The 24,885-nt window shown below is 33.9% G+C and overlaps 1 protein-coding gene across 1 annotated transcript in view; it reads right to left on the bottom strand.

Moving 5' to 3' along the window:
• NLGN1 (neuroligin 1) overlaps window positions 1-24,885 on the bottom strand; it is an 819,119-nt gene that overhangs the window by 753,439 nt on the left and 40,795 nt on the right. The window lies entirely within an intron of this gene.

Below are 24,885 nucleotides of genomic sequence, written 5' to 3'. Positions count from 1 at the left end.
AATTAAGAGAATAAATCAGACAAAAGTTGATTATTTGAAAAGAAACTGAGAAAACAGAAACTCCAGAAGTGAAGAGAATTGTTTTGCTCAGGTATGCATCTTAAGCAGGAGACAGCCAGCTATGACTGTGGGAGGATAAAATAGCACAGAACAAATGGAATTACTCTTGCTTCTCTCCCCTGCCACTGCCTTGAGCTAAATATGTCTGTTCTAAGAGCTGCAGCAACTCAGAGATCTAGTTCTGGTATCCACAGAAGTAAATCAGGGTGATACAGAGCCCTGTGCTTGTGGAGGGATGAAAAATAGGAAAACCAGCTAGTTTAATAATGTCTCTTCTCCAAAGCTTATGCTCCAAATCTCTAGGCAATAATTACAATCTGAGATTCTGAGCTCTTTTTGTGCCACGAACCCTTTAGCAGTCTAGTAAGGCCTATAAAGCTCACCTGAAAATATTTGTGAACTTAGAAATATAACTTTTAAAGTAAGAAACTAGGCAAAGATGCAATGACCAGTACTATTCAACATTACACTGCGGGGCTTGGGGGGTAGGGGGCAGTGCTAACCAGTTTATTGAGAGATTAAAAAACGAAGAAGAAGAAGAAAAACTGATAGGAAAAGAAAGAGAGAGAAAGAAAGAAAGAAGGAAAGAAAGAGAAAGAAGGAAGGAAGGAATGGAGGGAGGGAGGGAGGGAGGGAAGAAAGAAAAGAAAGAAAGAAATAAAAAGAAAGACAGACATATCCTGGAATATCTAGCCAAATTAATGTAAGAAAACTATATATGAAAAAGTGTGAAAAGAAAAAAATATATTTGCAGATTATTTTATTATCTAAGTAGGAAAAATATCTGTAAAGTATCTTGCAAGATACAAAAGAAATATTTTAAAAAACAGTCAAATTTTTATTAGGAAATGTATATGGTCAAAAAATTGTCATTTATAATAGCAACAAAAAAGTAAGAAACCTCAAAACAAATCTTTCAAAACCATACAAGAATTCTTTATAGAGAATTATGTAGCTGGATTAAAGGACATGAAAGGTGAGCTGAAAATATTAAGAGATATACCCTGCTCATGAAAGGGAAGAACCCATATTTTAAACATGGCAATTTTCCTTACATTAATCTAAATTCAAAACAATTCCAAACAAAATCTCAACATGATTTTTTATGGGGCTAGGAAAATTAATTCTGGATTTCAAATGGAAGAGAAAGAAAAATAAGCATAGCAATTTTTTTTTCTTGCTCAAATCTCAAGAGGGTAAGGCAAAACAATGTTTGAAGGAGGAAAAAAGGGAAACATATACCCTGCAGTGCACACAGATTATAAAAAGCTATAGGAAATTAAATAACATTGTATCACCATAAGAATAGACAATAGACCAATTAAATAGAAAAAAAATTATGTGTATTTGGAGAATATACAAACCAGTGGAGAAAGAGTTGTTTGTTGAACAAATGGTGCTGGAATATTTGGCTACCTACATTGGAAAATACAAATATGTGCTTCAGTTACAATGGATAACAAAATCTCATCCAAATGGATTGAAGAGCTGTATGTGAAATTCAAAACTTTGAAAAATTTTAGGAAAAATTGCGTTTTTGATCTTGCAGGGAAGGGATGAATTAGTTATAGATTTTCTTTATAAAAATTTATTTTATATTTATTAAACAAAATTTAAAAGATCCATTCTGTAAGGGAAATATTGATAAATAAGGATTCATTAAAATGCTTGATGCAAATTTTTAAAAGGCTCACAAGCAAAACTGCAGAACAATTCACAGACCGAATGAGCTCAGTTGAGATGAATATTATTCTATTAAAAGTTTAATAACCAAAATGCTTAAACAAAAAATCTTCAATGAGAAATAAGCTCTAAAAGGCAGATGTTGTAGAGACAAAAGACATAAGCCAAGATACCTATGAAAAGATGTTTAACTCTACTAGCATCAAGATTGGTAAAAATTTTAATTCATGAATGACTGGGAGAAATGAGAACACTAATGTATTGCTGAATGTATTGTAAATTGGTACATTTTTAGCAATGTTAATAAAATTGAAAATGAGCATACTCTAAGATCTGTTCATTTCACGTTCAAAGGAATAGCCATGATGGTGGAGGTGTGGCATGGAATGCTTCTGGTACTTAGGGGTATGGGCTAAAACAGCTTGTCTCATTCTCAGTCTTTCTATGGAACAAGATGGTACTCAAGGGCTCCTTCCACTCTGTAAGAGACTCCAACCATATATCCTTTTTCCTCCAAAGCTTACAAAAAAAATGTTAAATAAATTTGCCCACATTTAACAAATTTGGTGTCATTAACCTTGTCTTTAACTGTTTGCAGATTCTTTATTTTCTCATCTAAAAATTAAATGTAACTACTAAATATATTATCTATTATTTTTAAATGACAAACTATTATCCTTACATTTAAAATCATGGGACTGGGTTAATGACATTAATTAGATTAATTTTGTGAACTGTTCCACTAATGCTACTGTTAATTTTCTACACAATCTATAACAATAACATCATATTGCTTTGACCTTCATGAAATTCTATCTACTTCTACCAAGTCATAAAAGATTAGAAAGGCAAATTTATATTTTATGGAAAAGACTATGCTGAAATATAATTGTTCTAAGCATGTTAATCACTATGTCCTGATATGAAAATGAGAATCTCTGTAAAACTTTTTTAAATTACATTTTTGAAGCTTAGAATGTGTTTTGCAAAGATGCAAAGGTAAATGACATCAGAAAGATGTGTTCAGTTACTGAGGAGCTTTTTACCAAGAATATCAGTATGATACGTAATCTACAGTTCCTAGTATATGACCACTGCAGAATCCATTATTGGAGAATTGGAGGCTTGGAAGAGTGGACTTAAAACAGAAAGTGAGTTGTTTCTTCTCTAAATTCCACCACCGATTATATGACCTATAACACATTCAAATTCTGAGAGACTCTTATTCCTATCAGTGACAGAAAGTGTCAAACTAGATTTTTTTATCTTTAACTTTCCTTCTAATTCTGAATGTTCTAGATTCTATCCATGTAATAATGGCTATAAATAGTTAAGGACATTGTCTACCTATAGTTTGAGGCATTTAGTGTTCTTAACAGGTTTCATGATCTCCCTAACTTAACTCTCACTAAACTGCTCTTCCCTCATGTATGTGAATAATTCTGATTTTCCCTTTCCCTTCACTCAGGCTTCTCTACCCAGTTGTCATCTCCTCAGAGTGATCTACCATCACCACTCTATCTAAAATAGCCTCCAAGAGAAACGTTAAAAAAAAATCAGTAGATCAAATATTTCCTCCTATTCTGTAGGTTGTCTATTTGCTCCATTGATCATGTCCTCGGCATTCTTGGCTGTGCGGAAACTTTTAAATTTGATCAGGTCCTAATTATTTATTTTTGTTGTTGGTGTGATTGCTTTTGGGGTCCTCTTCATAAATTCATTACCTAGGCTAATATCCATAAGAGTTTTCCAAAATCTTCTTCTAGAATTCTTAAAGTTTCATGCCTTAGGTTTAAGTCTGTTATCCGTTGTAAATTAATTGTTGTGAGTAGTGAGAGGTGCGGATTCTATTTCAGTCTTCTACATGTGGCTATTCAATTTTCCCAGCACCATTTATTGAATAGGATTCTTTACCCCAGTGTATGTTTTTGTCTGCTTTGTGAAAGATCAGATAGCAATATGAGGATGGTTTCAAATCTGGGTTCTCTGTTCTGATCCATAAATGTATGTCTCTGTTTTTGTGCCAGTACCATGATGTTTTGGTTATTATAGCTTTGTAGAACAGCTTGAAGTATGATAAACTGATGTCTCTCAATTTGTTCTTATTACATAAGGTTGCATTGGCTATACATCCAATAAAGGGCTAATAACCAGAATGTACAAAGAACTCAAGCAAATCAGCAAGAAAAACCAAACAACTCCATTAAAAAGTGGGCAAAAGACATGAACAGAAAATTTTCAAATGAAGATAAACTAATGACCAACACATGAAAAAAATCTCAACGTCTCTAATCATCAGGCAAATACAAATCAAATGAGATACCACCTAACTCCAGTGAGAATGGCTCTTATCAAAAAGTCCCAAAACAACAGATGCTGGCATAGATGGAGAGAGAAAGGAAGACTTATACACTGTTGGTGGGTCTGCAAACTAGTACAACCTCTATGGGAAGTAGTATGGATATACCTCAAAGAACTAAAACTAGACCTACCATTTGATTCAGCAATCCCACTAGTAGATATTTACCCAGAGGAAAAAAAAAAAAAGACACTTTATAAAAAAGACACTTGCACTCAAATGTTTATAGCACCACAATTCACAATTGCAAAGATGTGGAAACCCAAGCGCCCATCAATGCATACGGATTAAGAAAATATGGTATCTGCATACATGGAGTAATGCTCAGCCATAAAAAAATGGTGATCTAGTATCTTTTGTGACATCCTGAATGGAACTAGAGACCATTCTTCTAAGTGAAGTGTCGCAAGAATGGGAAAACAAACAACACATGTACTCAATACTAAATTAGAACTAATTCTTCAACACTTATGTGCACATATGGAAGTAAAACTAAACAGAAATCAAGTAGGTGGGAGGGGGAATGGAGGGGATGGATAAATTCACATCTAACGGATACAATGCACACTATCTGGTTGAAGGGCACACTTAAAACTTTGACTCAAACTGTACAAAAGCAAATTATGTAACCAAAACCTGTGTACCCCTGTAATATTCTGAAATTTAAAAAAAATCAATAGATTACATTAAAATGCCAAGGAATTTAACCTATTTTTAAATTGAAATTTCTATGTGATATTTTGAGAATAGAGAAACATCCCTACAATTCACTTAGGCACAAAAATTACCCAGGAAATTTTTGATAATATATTGGAGGTGTGAAGATGAGGGTAAGGGTGAAGGCACATTTAGGAATAACATTAATCGGCTGTCAGGCAGATGTTAGGGGGGAGGGGATGGGTGCATACATACATAGTGAGTACAATGCACACCGTCTAGGGGATGGACACGCTTGAAGCTCTGATTCAGGGGGTGGGAGGAGGGCAAGGGCAATATATGTAACCTAAACTTTGTACTCCATAATATGCTGAAATAAAAATAAATTAATAAATAATAAATAAATTTAAAAAAAAAAGAGTACCAAAACCAGAAGAGACAGACAGATAGACATGGGAAAAAATTAAGTATGTTTTTAAAAAGTATATCATGTGATAAATTAGTAACTACAAAAGTACTTTGGAAAGAAATGTCCAGCTTCTCTTCAAACCTTATATAAGAGAAAATTCAGGTGTGTTAAAGTTTAATTACAAAAAGTGAAGACATAAAAGCATTAAAAAAAATTACAGATTAGTATAATCTTAGTGTCAGGAAGATATTTCCATATATGCTGTCAAAATGAAAAATAACACCTAAAGGACAACTTGACTTCATTACATACACGTGAACATCACCAAATATTACCACAAACAAAATTGAAAGATCAATGACAATTTAGGGAGAGTGGAGAAAGATTTGAAAAACAAATTCCCTATGGGTAAATTAATAAGACAGAGATAAATAATAAAAGATCTCAGCAACTCATAAAAGAAATTCAAATGACTAACACACATAAAAATGTGTTTCATCTTATTAATATCAAAGAAATAAAAATTAAGACACCAACAAAATGTAATTTTGTCACTTATCAAAGTGTCAAATTTTTAAATTAAAATAGTCATGCTAATTAGTATGTTATAAGATGGATATTTTCACACTCTACTAGTGAGAATGTAAACTGGCATAACAATATTCCTGGAGAGCAATTCAAGAACATCTTTTAAAGAGCCTTAAAATTCTTCTTTTATTTTAATTGAGCAATTCAACATCTAAGTTAACTACCTTAAAAAAATTTTCAAAATGCATAACAATGACCATCACATTATTATTTAAGATAATAAGTTGCTAAAATCCATAAAGTATCCAACAACATTTAACATGTTGTGATACAATCATACAAATGTTATATCCAAAAGCAAACCTGAGTTGAAGAACCAGGGCATACTGAAGATTGTGTAAGGGAATATGGTACTCATTAAATGTTAAATGAAAGAAGCAAAATATAAAAATGTATTTAAAATTTGATCCAAATTTTATAAAATAAATTAACTTCTTAATAAGATGGCTGGAAGGAAGCACACCAAAATGAATAACAGTTATTAGTTCTGCATTGCAGTTTATGTGCAATAATTAGTGTCTTTTCAGTCTTTTCCATAAAGATTTATATTACTTTAATAGTCAGAAAAATATTAAATATTATTTTAAAATAGGAAGAATTCCACTCTAAATATTTCTTTAGTTGTATAAACCATTATCAAATCTTATCAATTCTGAAAGATGAAATCCTGTGTATATAACCTGTCTAAAATAGTATATATTTATAGCATAACTATTGTGTTATTGGGAGATAGATTCTGGAACCTGACCGCTCCTTAGTTTGAATGCCAGCTTTCTATACCTCAATTTCCTCATCTGAAAAATCGCAATACTACTACTAATCTAATAACAATAATATATATCTAAAGGAATATTTGTTAATATTACATTAGTTAATATACGTGAAGTATTTAGAAGAATTTCTGATATGCAATAAATGCAATTTGAGGGTTTATAGATGCACATACGTGTGCACACACACACACGTGCACTCTTATTGTGACCTTGAAATTCTAATTATTTAGTACCCAATTGACCTTATTTTACTTCTTTTGAGAAGAACAAATGGACCAGTCTGGAGTTTGGCTGCAGTGTGGGTAGTTTCAAAGACCATTTAGTTACTAAATTCAAGTAACATTTCTCAGAAGAGGTTAGAGACCTAGATAAGTGATTGACTAATTAAGGGGAATAATTAAAAAGCAAGAACTATCGCCTAACCAAATTATCTAGAGATTTTCTATTGATAAATTAGAAAATTTACTACATTTACTACCAATTTAATCAGACTAAATCCTGTTGATGTCCTTGATTAGGTAATTAAATAAGGAGATACAAAAGGTAACTGCTGTAAATCTTAGTATCTATTCAGACCCCTGAGTAACATCTTGGACCTACTCCTCTTCTTATATTCTCCATTGGTTTATTCAAATCTGAGTGCATGTGTCCAGAGCATCATCAATATAACAGGTTTATCCTTAATATATTTTAAAACTGGAGAAGCTTTAAAGCTTTGGTTTACTTCATATTTTCTGTTCAGTGAAAGTTAGATATTGATTTCAAATAGAAGCCCTTTCTTCATTTCTTTTCTAAATAAGGAATCATGCATCTGTCTTCTATATCACTTTAATGTCATTCATCTGATTCTGAGTCTATGAATCTCCATAATCAATACCTAGTTTGTGGCCAGCACTAAGATTCACAGGCTTTGTACATTTCATTTGTACAAATGAAAAAAGAAAAAAAAAATAGAGGGTCAAAGAAGAGGAGTTGCCTAAACTCAACACAAACAATATGTGGGGATCCCTCTGAACCAAATCCGGTGTCTTTTCAACTGTCTTATATAATAAATGCCCTATAACTTGTCCACCTCCTTACAGATCCAGGTCCAGGTCAGCTTTCTTTCTAGTTCTCTTTATGACAGTTGGAAATTATCACCATGTTCAAGGCCCCAACTTTATTCTAATCCTTCTCATTTTTACAACTTCTCTTTCTACTTCAAACACCCACAAAAACAACAAAAATTAATAATAAAGACAATGATACATTTACTCCCTCAAACTTAGGCTCTCTCTCAAATCATACCAAAGTTTCTTCTTTGTTATGAACAGGTGTTCTTTTTCCCCTGCCCTAGACAGTTCTTACCATTCTTCTCCCATTCCATTCCCATTTCCTGTGGTCTTGGTTGGACTGTTAATAATGATTTCCAATCTCATCTTCTTCTATGATCCAGGACAGGCACGTGGCCAGGAAAGGTTAAGCAGAGAACTTCTTTGGATTGATATACCAATACTGGGAGTACAAGAGTCTTTTCTCTTGAGGCTAAAATGAGAGGAGTGGATTCTGGACCTCTAAGTGATCAACGAACTAATGGCACAAAGAAAGCCTGTGTACAGAATTAACTCAGCACCATGAGAGTCCCAGATTTCATAGCTGTTATAATTTTAATCCTTTGGATCCAGCCCTATGAAATCCGGTTCCATCCCCGAGCCACTGAATTACAGAGTCAATAAATTCCCTTGTTTGCTTATGATATTTTGGGTTGGGATTCTATAATCTATCAGTTCTGTTGCGACCCTTTTCCTCTCTTCCTCACTCCTTTATTTTCTTACTTCCTCCATCCTCCCTGTTGCCCAAGACTAGATATATATCCATCTGTATTCTGGATGTCATTCCTTCCATCTCCTCAGGAATCAAATCATTCCATCATATCCCTTATTTTCTGTCTTCTAATGATGCCTTCCTGTTAAGTATTTTTTTTCCCATTGCATGCAAACTCAGACTTTTTCACATAACAAATAAACACAGCCAACTTCCTTGGCATATCCTGCTCTACCTACCTTCTCTTTCTACTTTCCCAGTAAAATTTTTGAAAGGATAGTCTATATTCAATTCTTCTAGTTCTTCAACTGGTATCAACCCTGATTACTTCATTGAAATGCCTCATAAAGCAGCCAAACTGGCATACTATTTTCTAAATCTATTCTTATTTCTCTTGGCCTATCTCCAACAGAGGACATTGTTGATTATGAACTCCTTAAAACTTACCCTTTCTTTGGTTTCCAGGCTTCCATTCTCTTTTGGTTTTCCTCTTTCATTATTCAATCTCAGAGCCCTTCAGGAGCTCCCTTTCAATGCTTATCCCTTAAAAAATCTATCAATACTAAGGCTTTCATTCCTGACCTCATCTCACCTTGCATGGCTTACCTACCAGCTATATGGAAATGACACTATTTATATTACATTATATCAATGCCTATTTACATTACAGCCTCAATAGAAATGGCATCCACAGTTCTAGTCCAGATCTCTCTTCTGAACTCTGAGCAATATATTCAACTGGCTGCTGATGCTCATTTGACATAGATATTATAGAATCTTCAACTTTGCCAAATCAAAACATGAATTTGCCATACTCTCCCCAAACCTGTTCTTCCTTCTTCTCTTCCTTATCTTAGTCAATGTCACCACCATCCTTTCAATTGTTCTTACAACTATTTTGTCTCAGGTAACACTCCAGACTCCTCCTTCTTTCTCCAATTCATAACCAATCCATGATGGAGAATGATGGATCCTACCATCTATGTTCAAATAAGTAAATTTTCTATCTCTTTTAACAGACTGAAGTATTCTATTATTGATCTATCTCTAGTAAAGCCCTGCCTACTCACCCTTCATGGTAATATCAGAATGACAATTTAAAATGCAACCTTAACTTGTCACTCCACTTTAATGATGGATAAAGCACAGATTACTTACCTTAGCACATGAAGACTTTTTATTCTGGCCCTTCTTACTTCTTCAGTTACATCTCCCTCACCAATGACATCTACTCATTGCATAATCCACCAAATAATCCATATTCTCTTATTCCTCCAGGCCTCTACACATTCTGGCAGTTTTGCCTGGAACCTACACTTGAGTATTAAGCAGGCTTAAAAAAAAATTGGAGCAATTTTTCAAATAGATGATAAATTGATTTATAATTATCTTGCCTAATTGTTTTAAGTCCTTAAAACTATAACATTGAACTTATCCAAACTTTTCTTCCACATGCAGGTTCATACAAGAAAAATTATTTTCATACAGCTTATCATAAAATTTTTACTTTTAGCTAATGCCTCCTGGAACTTATTTTCAACTCTTAGCATTAGCACCATCTTTAGAGGACAGAATCCCAGCTCAAGCTGTGCTCTGCTGGTCAAAGGAAAACAGCTTGCTTCTGAGTTGAATTATATCTTCCAGTTGTCTTCTTAGCCTTCTCCTTAGATAATTCTCCAGCTTATCTCACTCTACTCCCAAGTAATCAATATTTATAAGACACTAGAGGTAGAGAACTATAGCCATAAAATATAATACAATGTTGACTCCACTAACTTCTCTGAGAAGAAAATGACTTCCTTCCTTCCTTTCATACCATTAGCTGGGCTAAACACCACTTCTCTATGAAAGCACAGTGCTTGTTTAGTTAATAAGTAGACCCAATTAACTTATTTTGAACAACATTTAGTAGTAGTTCTCTTTTAGAAACTGTCTCATATGCGAGGATTAAAGTATTTACATCACTGCCAAAAATGTTATAAATCTTAAGAGTAATGTGCTTAGTCAAAAAAAGGTAAAACATACACTTGAGGAATGATTGGTAGTGTTTGCTGTTCAATGGGTAAATCAATCATTAATTAATTCATGCTATAAAAATTTGTTGATCTCCTACCATATACCAGTCATCATGTAAGGATCTGGGGGTTCAGTGGTGGGCAAGATGTAGTGCCTAATCCCAAAAAGGTTTGTTCTAATGAATCAGCAGTCAGAATTGTAAGCAAAAATTAGCAAGCCATATTAGATGTTTTACTTTTGATAAGCTGATTCTAATTCTTACATTTTGTTAGGGATTTGAAAATAACAATAATGAATAACTCTATGTTTGAGATGGCATGTAAAAGAGCTGAATAATCAGATGCCAAATAGTGAATATATATATGTACACACACATATACAAGAGACTATATAGTTATCTCATATAGGGAATTTTAATAATCAGAAAATAAAATAATAATACATTTAGAAAAAAATTTAAGGCGTCATACACAGATAACTTCTTATTCATATATAAATATCACTGACTACACTAACAAGTCATTGTAATATTACTTTAGCTACTATATTATATTTTTCACAAACTTAAGTAATTATAGAGGTGATGAGTTGGAAATTAATTAGTGAAACAGTTACATTATGTTCTATTCTATATTAGAATGTGTATTATCCAGGGTAAAATTTATTTCTGTTAATTTAATGTTGTATTTAAGATAATATGAAAACTATTTTTAGATTATATAATACCAGAATGTCAGGAAATTGTATCAGCTTGTTATGCATTACTTTTGCCATTTTGTCAAGACATGTAATAAATAATATGTATAGTTTATGCTGAAAGCAACCCAGGAAAACTGTGACAATCAGTACATATATACTAATCAAACTGTGTGTCAGAATAACCTCATATTAGGCAAGCGGTTCTAAGGTTTTTCTGTTCTCACAAATAGTTTTGAACATTTCATTTAAATGTATATTTGTATGTCATAATATATACTTTGTATATGAGTGTCTTTTTAAATACATAATATATGCACATACAGATACAGATATTTTTTAAGAAAATGAATTGGATTTTTTTTTTAAAGGATGATGCAACATTCCACAGAATAAGTGCCATCTTTCCAATCTGTGAATTCCAGAGTTGTTTGTTGAATCAGGTTTATTTTGTTTTCAAGGATAAGAAGAACAATTCTTTTATGAAGTACTGAAGACTCTACCTCATGCTACTTAAGGGTGGTTTTAAGACTCCCAAATAAAAACAGACTAAATTTCAGAAGAATATAAAGAAGGAAAAGGAGCAGAAGGAGGAAGAGGAGAGAGGAGAGGAAGAGGAAAAGAGGAAAAGTACACACAGTACTATAAAGTTCACCTGAGACCTGGCCTAGGCTAATAATGTATTTCACTTCCAGTTTTCCCTGGGTTTGAGGCTAACAGTGGTACTCTTCCTATTGCTACTAGAAGAAATTTTATAAGGGAAAGTCAATCCTGTGCCAAATTACTGCAGAGACCAACATTCTTAACTTTCAGAGGTAGGAAATCTGCTGCCTCATTAAAGTGAGTGCTGCGTTACTGGCCCTGTGGCATGACGGCAGCTGTAAAGCACACAGCAGGCTTGTCCTCCTGACCAGCGAAAAGATGCTGAGAAGCTGACTTCAGAATATTTCTTTGGGGACTGAATAGGGGATACATACTTTAAAACAGACTAGAAATTATTATCCAATGCAAAAATATTTCCATTTATGAACAGCCCATTAGAGGCGGGGAGAATGAAGGAGAGGACCCAGACAGAAGCAGTTTGCTGGGACAGGCCATACCGTATCACTGTCTGAGAGGAGTAGTACTCAAGGTACGTAGTCCTTAAGCAGCAACTATTTCACTAAAGTTTAATACTTGTATTTTTTTCTCTCTGGAATTCAAGGTCTATAATTAAGGGTTAAAGAAGGGAAAGTTGAATTTATTCTAAGCATCTTTTCTGCATAGCACTTAAAGCATTTCAATGCTCATTTTCCTCAGTGGGGAATTAATCTGCACTTTCAGACCAATGACCAACAATCCAAATTAACAGAGAAAATAATGTCTTCTTTGAAGTTATGTTTCATTACCTAGAAAAGACCAGGTACTCTTTCTCAGACAGTTCATATTCTCGACTTAGAGTAATTATCAAAACAATCTCTCTCTCTCCCTCTCTCTCTCTCTCTCTCTCTCTCTCTCTCTCTCTATATATATATATATATATATATATATATATATTTTACTTTGTAAAAACTTGAATTCACAAATTTAGAGATATAGCATTTACATTTTTACTGGAAATCTGAATATAAAGGTTTTAAAAGGATAATGGACTTTTTTCATGGATTTCTATTGTGTGGTTAAAGACACTTGGTCTATAAAAGATTTTTGAATTCTCATTACATAAAAAAATTCTTATACTTGAAAATAAGCTCTATATATAATTGGCAGATTTGATTCCTCAGTATATCTACCATTTGTGCAATAAGAATCTCTGAGATACTATGCTTCTGATGGAATTTACAAGCCAGTGCTGTTTAATTATTCATGATGTGAGATCCATCAAGCCAAGAGATTCCTAAGGGGACAGATGAAAACAATTCGCTTATCCCATTTGGGTCAAACACTCAGAGTTGAGCAAAAATGGCTTACGCAGTATAGACAACAGATTCTTTTTGAGGCTGATGATTGAAAATGCTAAGAACAAGATGCTGTAGCCACAGTAATTAAATTCCCCAAGAACTTGTGTCCTTGTGACATTTTTTATGTGTTTCCACTCCAGGTTAAGAATATTCCTTTATTAGTAATAATAAAAGAGCAAAGTATTAATTTTTAGTCAAAAATATTGAATAAAGGATAATTTTAATAAGTCCAAGGGGGTTGGTGATATTAATAAATTCCTTCTACCCAAGGCACAATGCTAGATACTGAGAGTTTCTCAAGGTTAACTCAAATACAGTTTGATAAGTGAAACTATTCTTCATTTTAATTCTTTAATATAATTCCTAACTCTGCAAATTTCACTCTTGAAATATCCTTTCTAAGAAAAGAATATCATTTCCTGTGTGGCTCACATTTAAACTTTCTTATAGGGCAAGATTTAAGGAAGTAAAACAATAAAATTCATAGAGATATTATGAATACGGATAAAATAATAGAAAAGACAGGAGATTTTCTTTGTAGGTAAAACAAAAAAAGGAAGAAAAAAGAGACAGAGTAGAATACATTTATGGTCAAATTTTAAGAGATATTACCACTGGGCACAGTAAGCAACTAAGCATTTTCAAATTTACCTTACTTTAATGGAACCAGCATCCTATCTCTGTTTAAAACCTGAGAATATTGTGTACTTTACTTTGGGTATAATTACTTTTTCTTAAGGTAAGGATTTCATGTTCCCCCCTAAATTCTGTGATACTTCTACAGTTCCTCTAAATATTTTACTTCTGGTGAGCTTTATATTAACCCCAACACTTCTGCTTCAATAATCAGATTTGAATTTCTGGAATTCATTATCTCCTTTCTTGGAATGTCAACACAGCTAAAATTTGCAAACCTGCCTGCTTCAGCAAAGTTCAGGTTCATGATCTCTAAGCAATCATAAATCTATTTGGATAGGAATTTCTCTAGTGCATAGGAATATAAAGTATCATAAACATAAGTTTAAAACCATTAAGTGTTTCCTCTTAGCACTTATGTTCTGAAAAGCAGCAACAAAAACAATTTTAGTGGAGGCACAATGGAAGAACAAAAGCACATCTACTGACATTTTGCTTTTAATAAACATTAAACACATTCTCTAAAAGTCTATTGTTAGGAGATTAGTTATGTCCCCCAAAATTCATATGTTGAAGTCCTAAACCCCAGTACCTTGGAATGTGAACTTATTTGCAAATAGAGTCCTTACAGATGTAATTATTTAAGAAGAGGTTTTACTAGAGTAGCATGGGCTCCTAATCCAATATGACTGATGTCCTCATAAACAGGGCATATTTGGACACAGAGCCACATGTACAAATAGAATGCCATGTGAACATGATGGGAGAGATTGAGTTGATGCATCTACAAGCCAAGGAATGCCGAAGATTGCCAGCAAACCACCAGAAGCTGGAAAAGAAGCATGGGACAGATTGTTCCTCATAGCCCTCACAAGGACTCAAATCTACTGACATTTTGATCTCAGACTTCTAGACTCCAGAACTGTGAGACAAAAAATTTCTGTTGTTTAATCCACCTAGTTTGTGGTACTTTGTTACAGCAGTCCTGATAAACTAGTATACCTAAAATAAATTTTGACCATAGTACCATTAGCTTACTTTGAATTTTTATTTGAATTGATATCTTTCTTTGGAGTCTGTCTCCTTCATATTTCTGCCACCTTCAATATACTAGAGTCATTTCCTAAAAATTGCCTTCATCTCCGTGATGCTGACTTGAACTGAACCAACAGTAGTAACCCGAAGTGCAATGTCTTCCTTTAATATAACAAATTTTCTGAAAAAACTGAAGATTTTATTGTTGTTGTTTCTGGAGATCACTTATTCTTTCATTTGATTTTTTTCTCAGAAAAAAATTAAATTTTTTATTTGCTCATTCCAGAGCACATAAGAGTTACAAGCTAGATTCCTCAGTGCAGATTTCACCATTGTTTTAAATTGTGTCAATCTGAGATGCCTCTTGTAATCTACTCTGTCTAAAGGGCATTTATCTATAGAGCTGGCAGTATTTATTATTCAAGAGTAACCTCTATTGAAGGCTAAACTAGAGATATAGAGATGAATAAACAAAGGTTTTCATCATTAAGAAACCTGCCATGGGAGACTGATAACTAATCAAAATATACTGAGCTGAGTCCTGCTAAGACTGTAGCTAACAGTTACTGAGTGTTTACTATCCTCCAAAGACAGCTTTAGGCACTTAGAAATGTTATTGCATTTAATTCTATAATAGCTTTAGGGGGTAAGTACTATTATTGTTTTCACTTTACAGATGAGCAAACCGAAGAAAAGACAAGGAAACTGCTCAAATTCACATGGCTAACAAGTGACAGACCCAGGATTCAACCAGACATAGCCATGCTCTTAGTCCGTGTGCTGTAAGTGCTGTATGAGTTTGGATGTGGAGGATGAGATCAGGGATGCCAAAACAAAAACAGACATTTAAGCTGGGCCATGGATAAATTTGAGAAGGAGATAGATAAAGAGAGGTGAATATATCTGGAGGAAGAAATCCCCAGAGATCTGGCGGCAGACACAGGCAATTCCAAGTAGTTCAGTATGGGTGGAACTGATAAAAGATAGGGAAATACGGGCAGCAAAGAAACAGGACAGGAGCTTGAAAACAGAGCGTGGAGCACAAGGAATACCCTGAGAAGCAGCTTGGAGATTACTCTGTATAAAAAAGCAGTCACCATTGGGTTTGGAGCATTTTTTAATTTATTTTATTTTATTTTTTTATTTTGGCATTTTACGGGAGTACAAATGTTTAGTTTACATATATTGCCTTTGCCCTACCACAGTCAGAGCTTCAAGTGTGTCCATCCCCCAGACAGTGCACACCGCACCCATTAGGTGTGAATATACCCATTCCCTCCTCCCTCATCCCACCTGCCTGACACCTGGTGAATGTTACTACCATATGTGCACTTAAGTGTTGGTCAGTTAAGTCAGCTAATAACCAATTTGATGGTGAGTACATGTGGTGCTCGTTTTTCCATTCTTGTGATACTTCACTTAGTAGAATGGGCTCCAGCTCTCTCCAGGATAATACAAGAGGTGCTAGATCACCATTGATTTTTGTGGCTGAGCAGAACTCCATAGTGTACATGTACCACATTTTATTAGTCCACTCATGCAATGATGGGCACTTGGGTTGTTTCCACATCTCTGCAATTGTGAATTGTGCTGCTATAAACATTCTAGTGCAGATGTCTTTTTTATAGAATGTCTTTTATTCCTTTGGGTAGATGGGTTTTGAGCATTTGAGAGACAGAACCATGTCTGTGTGTTTTAGATGTACCACTGGTGGCTGTTAGTAGAGGGCAACGCAATTTTAAAGTTGATTCTGGGAACACATGTCCAGACCCCATGCAAATGTCTGAGGGTCACCTTCAAACTATTCAGAAAATAATTATACATATGTATGGCTATAATTAACATAGAATTACAATTATCATCTGTATATATAAGTAGAAAGGCAAATTGAGTAAATTTTAACAACAAATGAATCTGGGTAAAGTGTATATAGGTGTTCTTTATACTACTTTATTTTGAAATTTTTCATAAATACATTTTAAAAGCACAAAATGCTTCCAGATTAGTGGTTTCCAGGGTCTGGGAGAAAGGGAAAAGGGAGAGAAACTGCCTGATAGATAAGGGGTTAAAAATATTTAAGAACTACACCGAGGTGGTAGCTGCACAACATTGTGAATGTACTAAATGCCACTGGATTGTTTACTTATAAAAAGTTTTAAAAAGTATATATACCAACATTTTCAGGACTTAATTCTGCTTTCCAGACATCAGCCAAATTCCAGTTAGGATTTAGCTGCCTTAGGAATATTCTCCTGAATCTTTAAAGGTTGTTGGCATAGATGATAGAAGCTAAGGAACATTGTGAAATGACATAGTTATTAATTGGCCAACTAAATATGCAATGGCCTATGTAACCAGACTGCTCTCCCAGGAACCATTAGAGAAGAGGAGGGATCATCAGTGTAAGTGGCAGTAGGAGAACTAATTGACAATCTGGGAGGTATTGCTATGTTTGAGTGGCCCACTCATGTGCCAGGCCTAGTTGGAAATGAACAAAGTTGCTCACTTTGAAGAGAGATTTTAGGACCCATTTTAAAAGTGCATTATCTATGAAATCAGTAATAAGTTATTCAATACTAAATTATTATAATTCAGATAAAACATATCCAAACATGTCTAAACAACAAAAACTAGAAAAACTAAATGATTAAAAAATTGAGGCTTTACAAGAAGTATAAATAATATATTATTTGAAATAAGTAGTATTGCTCTAGGTTTTGGTAACACTTTTATTTCTTCTGAATGCTTGATCTTACCTAAGCCTAACAACCTTAAGATAAGGGCAGAACAGACATTATAGAATGTATTTTCCATATGAAGGCCATACATCTAGTAGAGATAGAATCAGAAGTAGCTCTTCCTACCATACCCTAGTCATATGCCAAGTCAGATCAGTTCCTCAATTTCAGAATGCACAGTGGATTTTTCTATTATGCACTGGCTTTTAATTCAATTGCAACGGATAACATTTTTAACAAAATTTTTATTCCAGTTTTTTCAACCATCATATGAAATTGAGTTGATTTGAGTCACTTATTATAGGTGTGCTATATACTTTCAAAGTCATGGAAAGGACAGAAGCTTCTTGATATCCTAGGGATTTTTTGTTTCCTTTTATTCCAAAGAAGAACTGGCCTGGGGAACATAAAACGTGGGAAAAACACTGAATTCAAATATGCCAGACACTACTGCTGAGGGAATAGGTTCATTCATCATATGAGGGTAATGCATATCCAGGGTTTTTTTAAAAGTAATAGTCTGCCTACATTGATTTATAAATGTGCCTCACTCATTCAGATTTATTTATTTGATAGCCTCAGTTACCTAGAACATAGTAACAGACCAAGAAGTAAGCAAGTGTCACTGAAAGTAACTTTAGTCACTTTACTTAAAGTTCCTAAGCTTATCTCCTTGAAGAGTTTTCTTTGGCCCATGGAAAGCTAATGTTCTGTTTTAGGCACACTATCCCAGATTCTCGAAGAGGTTTGAAGATTAGGATAACTGGTAGAGGGAAAGACTCAGTGAAAGAACATATGAGCCACATGTGCAAACCCACAAAAGTAGGCAACAGACCAAAAAGGACATTTATTAATCCAGTTATTTATTTATTGACTCAATCATCAATATTGGATACCTATTAAGTGCCAGAGATTATATCAAGTGCTGAAGAGACCAAGATGAATAAAACTCAGCCCATGGCCTTCAAGGTGCTTCCAGTCTAGGAGAGTGGCAGACATGCAGCAAGCTATAGAGCAGTGTGATACATGTTTGTTTAGGACATAAAATTCATAAGAAGGAGAAAATGCATTACAATGGTGGCCAACCGGCTTATACCCTTAAATCACAGGCACATCTTTGTACCTGAATAAAATAAAAATTTCCTTGATTTAACAACTATGACAGAGAATATCTGTGGCCACCACTAACCAGAAATGAGTTTTGAAACAGTATTCTAAGGCCTTAAGTGATGGTGGGGACAATAGAGGAAAGAAGCCTCATCTCTGAAGGACTGCATGGAACATACTCCTCATTGACTCGTATTGAAATTTTATTATAATATACTAAGCCACAACTTTGACCCAGGTAGATATCTACTAAATAGTGACTATGTGCCACAGGGTATTCTAGGAGCTTTTCCTTACATTGTTTCATTTGTCTCACTTATACACATGATGACGACTCTGAATCATTATGACATGCAGCACGTTGTTTGAAAACAATGGAAAAGATGGCAATGCCTGCTGATGACAAGAATACAGAGAGAGACGGGTATCCTCATACACTTCTAGTGGAGGTATTCCCATAATTTTTCTGAAAGCAAGGTGTGAACAATTTGCACTAAAATTTGACCAATTGCACTAAAAGTCTAAAATGACAGCCTTATCTTTTGACCCACTAAATCCACTTTTAAGAATTGATGATGAAAAATGTCACGATGTGGACAGAGATATATGAGATTGTTCTTTGCAACATACTATAATTATGAAAAACTGGAACAATCTAAATTGCTAACAGTATGTATATGTTTAAAATGAGTCTAGTATACCCATTTGGTAAAATATTATGCAGCCATTAAAAGCCACACATTCCAAGAATATTTAATGATGTGGGGAAATGCTTATAACTAAATTTATGTGGCATATACTAGATTAAAAAGGATTTCAATTTTTTAAAATATATATGCACATAAGAAGATGGAAAGAAAATGAACCAACATGTTAAAACTGATTTTCTCTAAATGATGGGATTAGAAATAGATTTTTATTTTTATTTTCTCCTTCCTATATTTCTATTTTCAAAATGTTATATAATCACCATGCATTATTTTTAAACTCAAGATATATGTCATAAAAATAAAGAAGGCGAAGAATTTTCTAATCCATTTTTGAAAGGTTTCCACATAAACTTGTTAAAATTAAAAAGTGTTAGTGCTTAAATCTGTAAGTTTTATTTATTAGGAAAATTCAATTATATGAAACAGCTCATTTCCTGATGATGTTAGATAAGTGAGGTGTTATTACAGCATTTCTAAAAGTTGTCTACCATCTGTGAGTTTATTTTTTAATTGTCTATGGTTTTCAAATCTAAATTTAATATTGTTTTCACATATAAAGGTCTAACTATGACTTATGGTGGTTGATTTGATAGCTTGTATTTCTCCTGGTTTTGGTTCCACCAAAACTATTCATCAATAAACTACTTCCTTAGAAAAACTGCAAAATATTTTCTCTACCTTACAGATGAGTCAGGCAGAGGCAGAGGTATGTTAATGCACCTATTACACAAAACAAGACACACCAGTACCAGTGCTCTGCTGGAGCCGCCTTGGGAGCCTATTCAACACCTCTTTACCAACTCTGCACCAGTGGTATTATTTTGATAGCTAGAAATTGGCTATCATGCAAATATTTACACTTAGGAAATCTTCAAATACTTTATCAAGACTTTTTATTTTTTATTTTATTATTTTTTCCCAGTAAGGCAAATTACTAGCATACCACCACATATAACACAACAGTATGTTTATCCTAATAATGTTTAGTTAGCCCAGGGCCACAAACCTATTAGGTATTCCAAAGAGACATCAGGCTCTACAGTGTAGAGATCTTGGTTGACATTGTTCACTGATACATTCTAAGCACCTAAGATAGTGCCTGTATACCACAGTTGCTCAATGAATATATGTTTCATATTTTTACTAGATAACCTGAAGATGATGAAACTTTTCTAAGTTAATCAGGTATCATTCTAAATTTATTTTTCGGCCTTCTGTAGAACCTTATCTATTTATTTTCATGTCTTTATCTATAATTGCTGTCTTTCCACTAGTTCTTTAAGCTATTATTATATTTCTATTGTCATGTTTACTGAAATGTAATCTAGTGCCCATACCAACAACTAACAAGTCACCAAGCACTTCCTTATTAACAAGTGAAATATTTTCCTCCTATTTATTACACCTTCACTGAAATATTTTACAAAGTTGATGGAATCTTCTTTCTTGAAACTTCTTTCTCACTAGACCTTAGGGGAACTTGATATTCTATCATACTTTTCTTTGCCATGCTTAAGTTTTTCTTTTCTTCATCTTTCAACCTAACAATAGTATTTATAAAAAGTTTAATGGTCATCTCTTTGAGCTTATTTCTTTGTGATTTCCTTTCAAAAAGCATATGACGTCATCTCTCACCTCTAATCTAAAACATTCTCTTCTATGAATTTACTTTTGTTCTTTTCCTATGCTCGGTCAGAAATTTCTAACTAGCTACTTGACATTTCCATTAAAAGCCTAAGCTTTACATCAGATTTGGCTAAAACTAGATATATTATCTTCCCTACAAAATTCCCTCCTCAGATAACTCCTGTGCCTTTGTATACCAGATGGGAGTTTCTCTAACCCCTGCTGCCACTCTTGGTCTTATCTACCAGGTCTTTCCCAGCACAAGCTTTACACATTACTACAAGATGAGTCAGTTGTCCTGCAAAGCTTTTTCTTCCAAGAAGTTCTCAGCAACAAATAAAATTGATTATTCATTTGGGTTTTTTTCCTAAGCATTACATCTTCACTGTTGGCTCAGTCTACAGAGCCAGCATCATCTGTGATACGGTATCAGTTTCCTGAGTTGCAGGACACAGCACTCTGCGAGCATGGCAACAGGCCAATTAATTGAACAAAGCTTAATTATGTACTGATTCCTTTGTGGAGAAATGGCGAGGTATATTACCAGGAAATGGAATTATAAAATGTTTCCAGATCAAGTTAAGCACCTATAGGTAAGTTAATATAGAATTAAGCTTAGAAATCTTACCTTAAGTAGAAATTGAATGAATTGCACTCATTCTTTGAAACCTATTGATTTGCAAAACCAATATTCCACTGTCTACAGGAGGCAATCCAGAACTGAAAATAATTTAGAAAAAAGTTCTAAAGATAGATAGGTTATTTGAAGATTAATCTTTATCACTGATAGCTTCTAAAGAATGGCTGTCCATACTTATTCAATAATTATTTTGTTCATTAACTCCTTATTCATAAAATTGCAGCTGATAACATGGGGGTGGCTTGATGAATAATATGGATTTATGACAGTGATAAATATTAAGAAATACCAGGGACTTGTAGGTGAGAAGTATCCTGACTCTACCACTTAGTTTCTGGGAGAACTTGGAGGACTCCTCAATTTTTCTAAAGCCCAGATTCCACATCTGCAATATTCGAGTGAGAAAGCTAATTTATAAGTTATTGTGTGAATGAGAGATAATTTACATACCATGTTTCTCTATAGTAGACTTTCAGTAAATGATATTTGTTATTATTTATGAAGCTAAAGAGAATAAACAGATATATCATAGCAAAATTCCCCTTTATGTTAATACCTAAAGCAATAGTTCTCAAAATTTTGGTCTCTCTACTTCTTTAGACTTTAGAAATTATTCAGGACTCTAAAATGTTTTCCTATATTTAAAATGTATCTATGAACATTTATCATAATGAAGCTTAAAATTTGAAAAAATGTGTCATATTTATGTATCAATTCATCTTTAAGTAACAATTATAAATTAATTATATATTAATATAAATATATTTTTATATAGAATAATGATATTTTCAAAAACAAAACCAGTGAGAAGAGTTGCATTGTTTTACACTTTTACAAGTGTTTTTAATGCTAGGATTAATATAAAACAGCTAGATTGCCATATCTGCTTCTTCATTCAATATGCTGTGATATGTTGTTTTGCTTGAAGCATTAGAAGAAAACTTGGCCACACACAGATATACAGTCAAAAGGGTATCAGGAACTCTGAGTGATGCTCAGATCTCACTTGGAAAACTGCTTACCTTAAGAAGTTAGTCAAGACAGCTTCTTGGAAGAAGTGACTATAAATCAATTCAAAGGTAATGATGATGATGATAACAATAACAGTTATAATAACTGAGGAGTAATAGGCAGAGACACTACAAGAGAACATTCTGGGCAGTGCTAACAACTGTGGTTAAGGTTGGAATGTGGAACTGAATGTACCCTAAAATATCATGAGAGCACAAAGCCAGCAGGAGTAATAGATCAGTATAGAAGAGAACTGAAAAAAACTGGAGATAAATTAGGGGTTTCAAGGGTGGGGAAACGTAGGATGTAAAAACTTCTTAATTGGGAGTAAGCACACTCTGATTTATATTTTGTATTTTTTCAAATTGTGTCAAATGAATAATATTTTACTGATGTTTTTGAACAAGATGATTCTTTTTAGTGAAAACGTAGTTTTAATTATTCAGAATAGTTAGTAATTCTGAGGATTGAGGGGCACCTACAGAGTCACAGACCACTTGCAAACATTCTAGCACTCCCCAGGGACCTTCAGCCTGGGAGCAATCAGTTTCTTCACAGAACTATAATTGACAAATAAAGTATCCCAGAGGGATCAGAACAAGGTAGAGATCGGTGTCTCTCCTGTACAAAATAATTCAGCACGACCAGAGTTACAAACGATCCTCATGGAAGATGTGAGGGATAAAAAGGGGATGGCAGAAGGAAGCCAAGAAGAGACAGACTGAATTTTGAATAGAATAGCTAGGGAGAAAATTTATTGTTGGAATTAAGTCTCAGAAGAAAATAAATGCCTTTTCTTGATTTTGGTTGGTAATACCCAGGTATCAACTCCTGAGAGAAATGTATGCAAAAAAAAAAATAAAATAAAATAAATTAATGGCAATCATTTGAAGTGGAGGGGGTTATTAAAATGGTAAATAGTAACCACTGCCTATAAAATAAGTTGAAACTAAAAGAAAATGATAATAGAACAGCAGGAGGTTGTTGCATTAACCTGAGTGTAAGGTAACAAGGCCAGAAGGTTAAAGTCACCTGGGAGGCAGACTTATCTGAATTGGAGACTAGCTAGAGTAGGACATAAAACCAGGGAAGAATGTGGCAGAGGCAGGGAGGAGGTAACTTTCTAATGAAATGAAGAACCCAGGGAAGTGCACACAAAAACAGAGAGCTTCAAGTCCAAGAATTCAACAAGAGCAATAAAGGCACTGAGGAAGACAGGAAGTGGCAAAACCTAATGAAGAAAATTTTGTCAAGAAAAGAGTGGTTTACAGGACAAAAACAGTTAAAAATTTAAGAAAGGTAAGACCTGAGAGTGTCATTGGTGCCTTGCTTGTGTTCAGTGAAAATGCAAATATGTATTGATATCTAATGTGTGCAGAGCACTCTTTTAGGGGCTTTACATCAGTGTTGCTCAAAATGGGGCCAATGGACTATATTGCTGTGGAGCCAACTATTTGCTGTCAGTTTGCAATAGACAAGTATAGAAATGAAAGCAAGCTTTGAAAAACTTTTCTAGCAATTCAACATAGTAACATTGCTGAAGCTAATAATAAAAATTTCTTTCTAATTTCATTTAATTTCTCTTATAATTAATTTTTTGGTACTTTACAGAAGTATCGGTCTGCAATTGATGATAACTGGTAGCAAATGGTTTTTCACCATAGATAGTTTGAGAAGCACAACTTTGCATACTTTTCTCTGATTTCTTTCTCACAGCTCTGTTATGAAATAAATGTTATTCTTATGCCCACTTTCCATGTGAAGAATTGAGGCACTGGGCAAACATGCAGCTACTAAGTGGTAAGAAACTTAACCTAATAGGTGAGGAACATTTGCAAAACTGGGTGAAGAAGAGAAAAAAGGAGCAAGAGAAGGAGAGAGATTTTTGATAGATTATTACAGTATGTTTTCAGAGTATAAAGAAAACATCATATGAGGAGATGATCTTTCTAGTTGCTTGTGTGAGTGCCTGGGACATGATTCAATAATATTTGTTTACTAAATCACAAGTATTTACAGGACAATGCCAAAGCCAAGTTGAAAATTAAAAAACAATGGTATGATGTTGACTTGTGAGTTACTATTCTCCTATTCCTCACCTATGTATTGAAGGCCTACCACATATAGGACATGGAACTATGCAGAAGGGACTGGGGTCAGGTATTGCTCAAATTGGGTGAAATTAAGGAAGTTAATAACATTTCTAAGCCTTGGTTTCCACCTCTATATAATGGTCATGATAATAGAATCATCACTATTTGAAAATTAAATGAAATAGGCCACGCAAAATTCAGCACAGTGCCTGACTGAAGCAAGGACTCAAAAATTGAAAATAAAAACAAATGGGATGGGGAGAACTAGTGCACTCAGGAGTCTACATTTTCCTGAGAGGATTGGA

Source organism: Lemur catta, chromosome 1 (genome assembly GCF_020740605.2).
Source record: "Lemur catta isolate mLemCat1 chromosome 1, mLemCat1.pri, whole genome shotgun sequence".
Taxonomy (NCBI): domain Eukaryota; kingdom Metazoa; phylum Chordata; class Mammalia; order Primates; family Lemuridae; genus Lemur; species Lemur catta.
The sequence above is the reverse complement of the archived record's forward strand: the minus strand, read 5'-3'. Positions and strand labels throughout refer to the sequence as shown.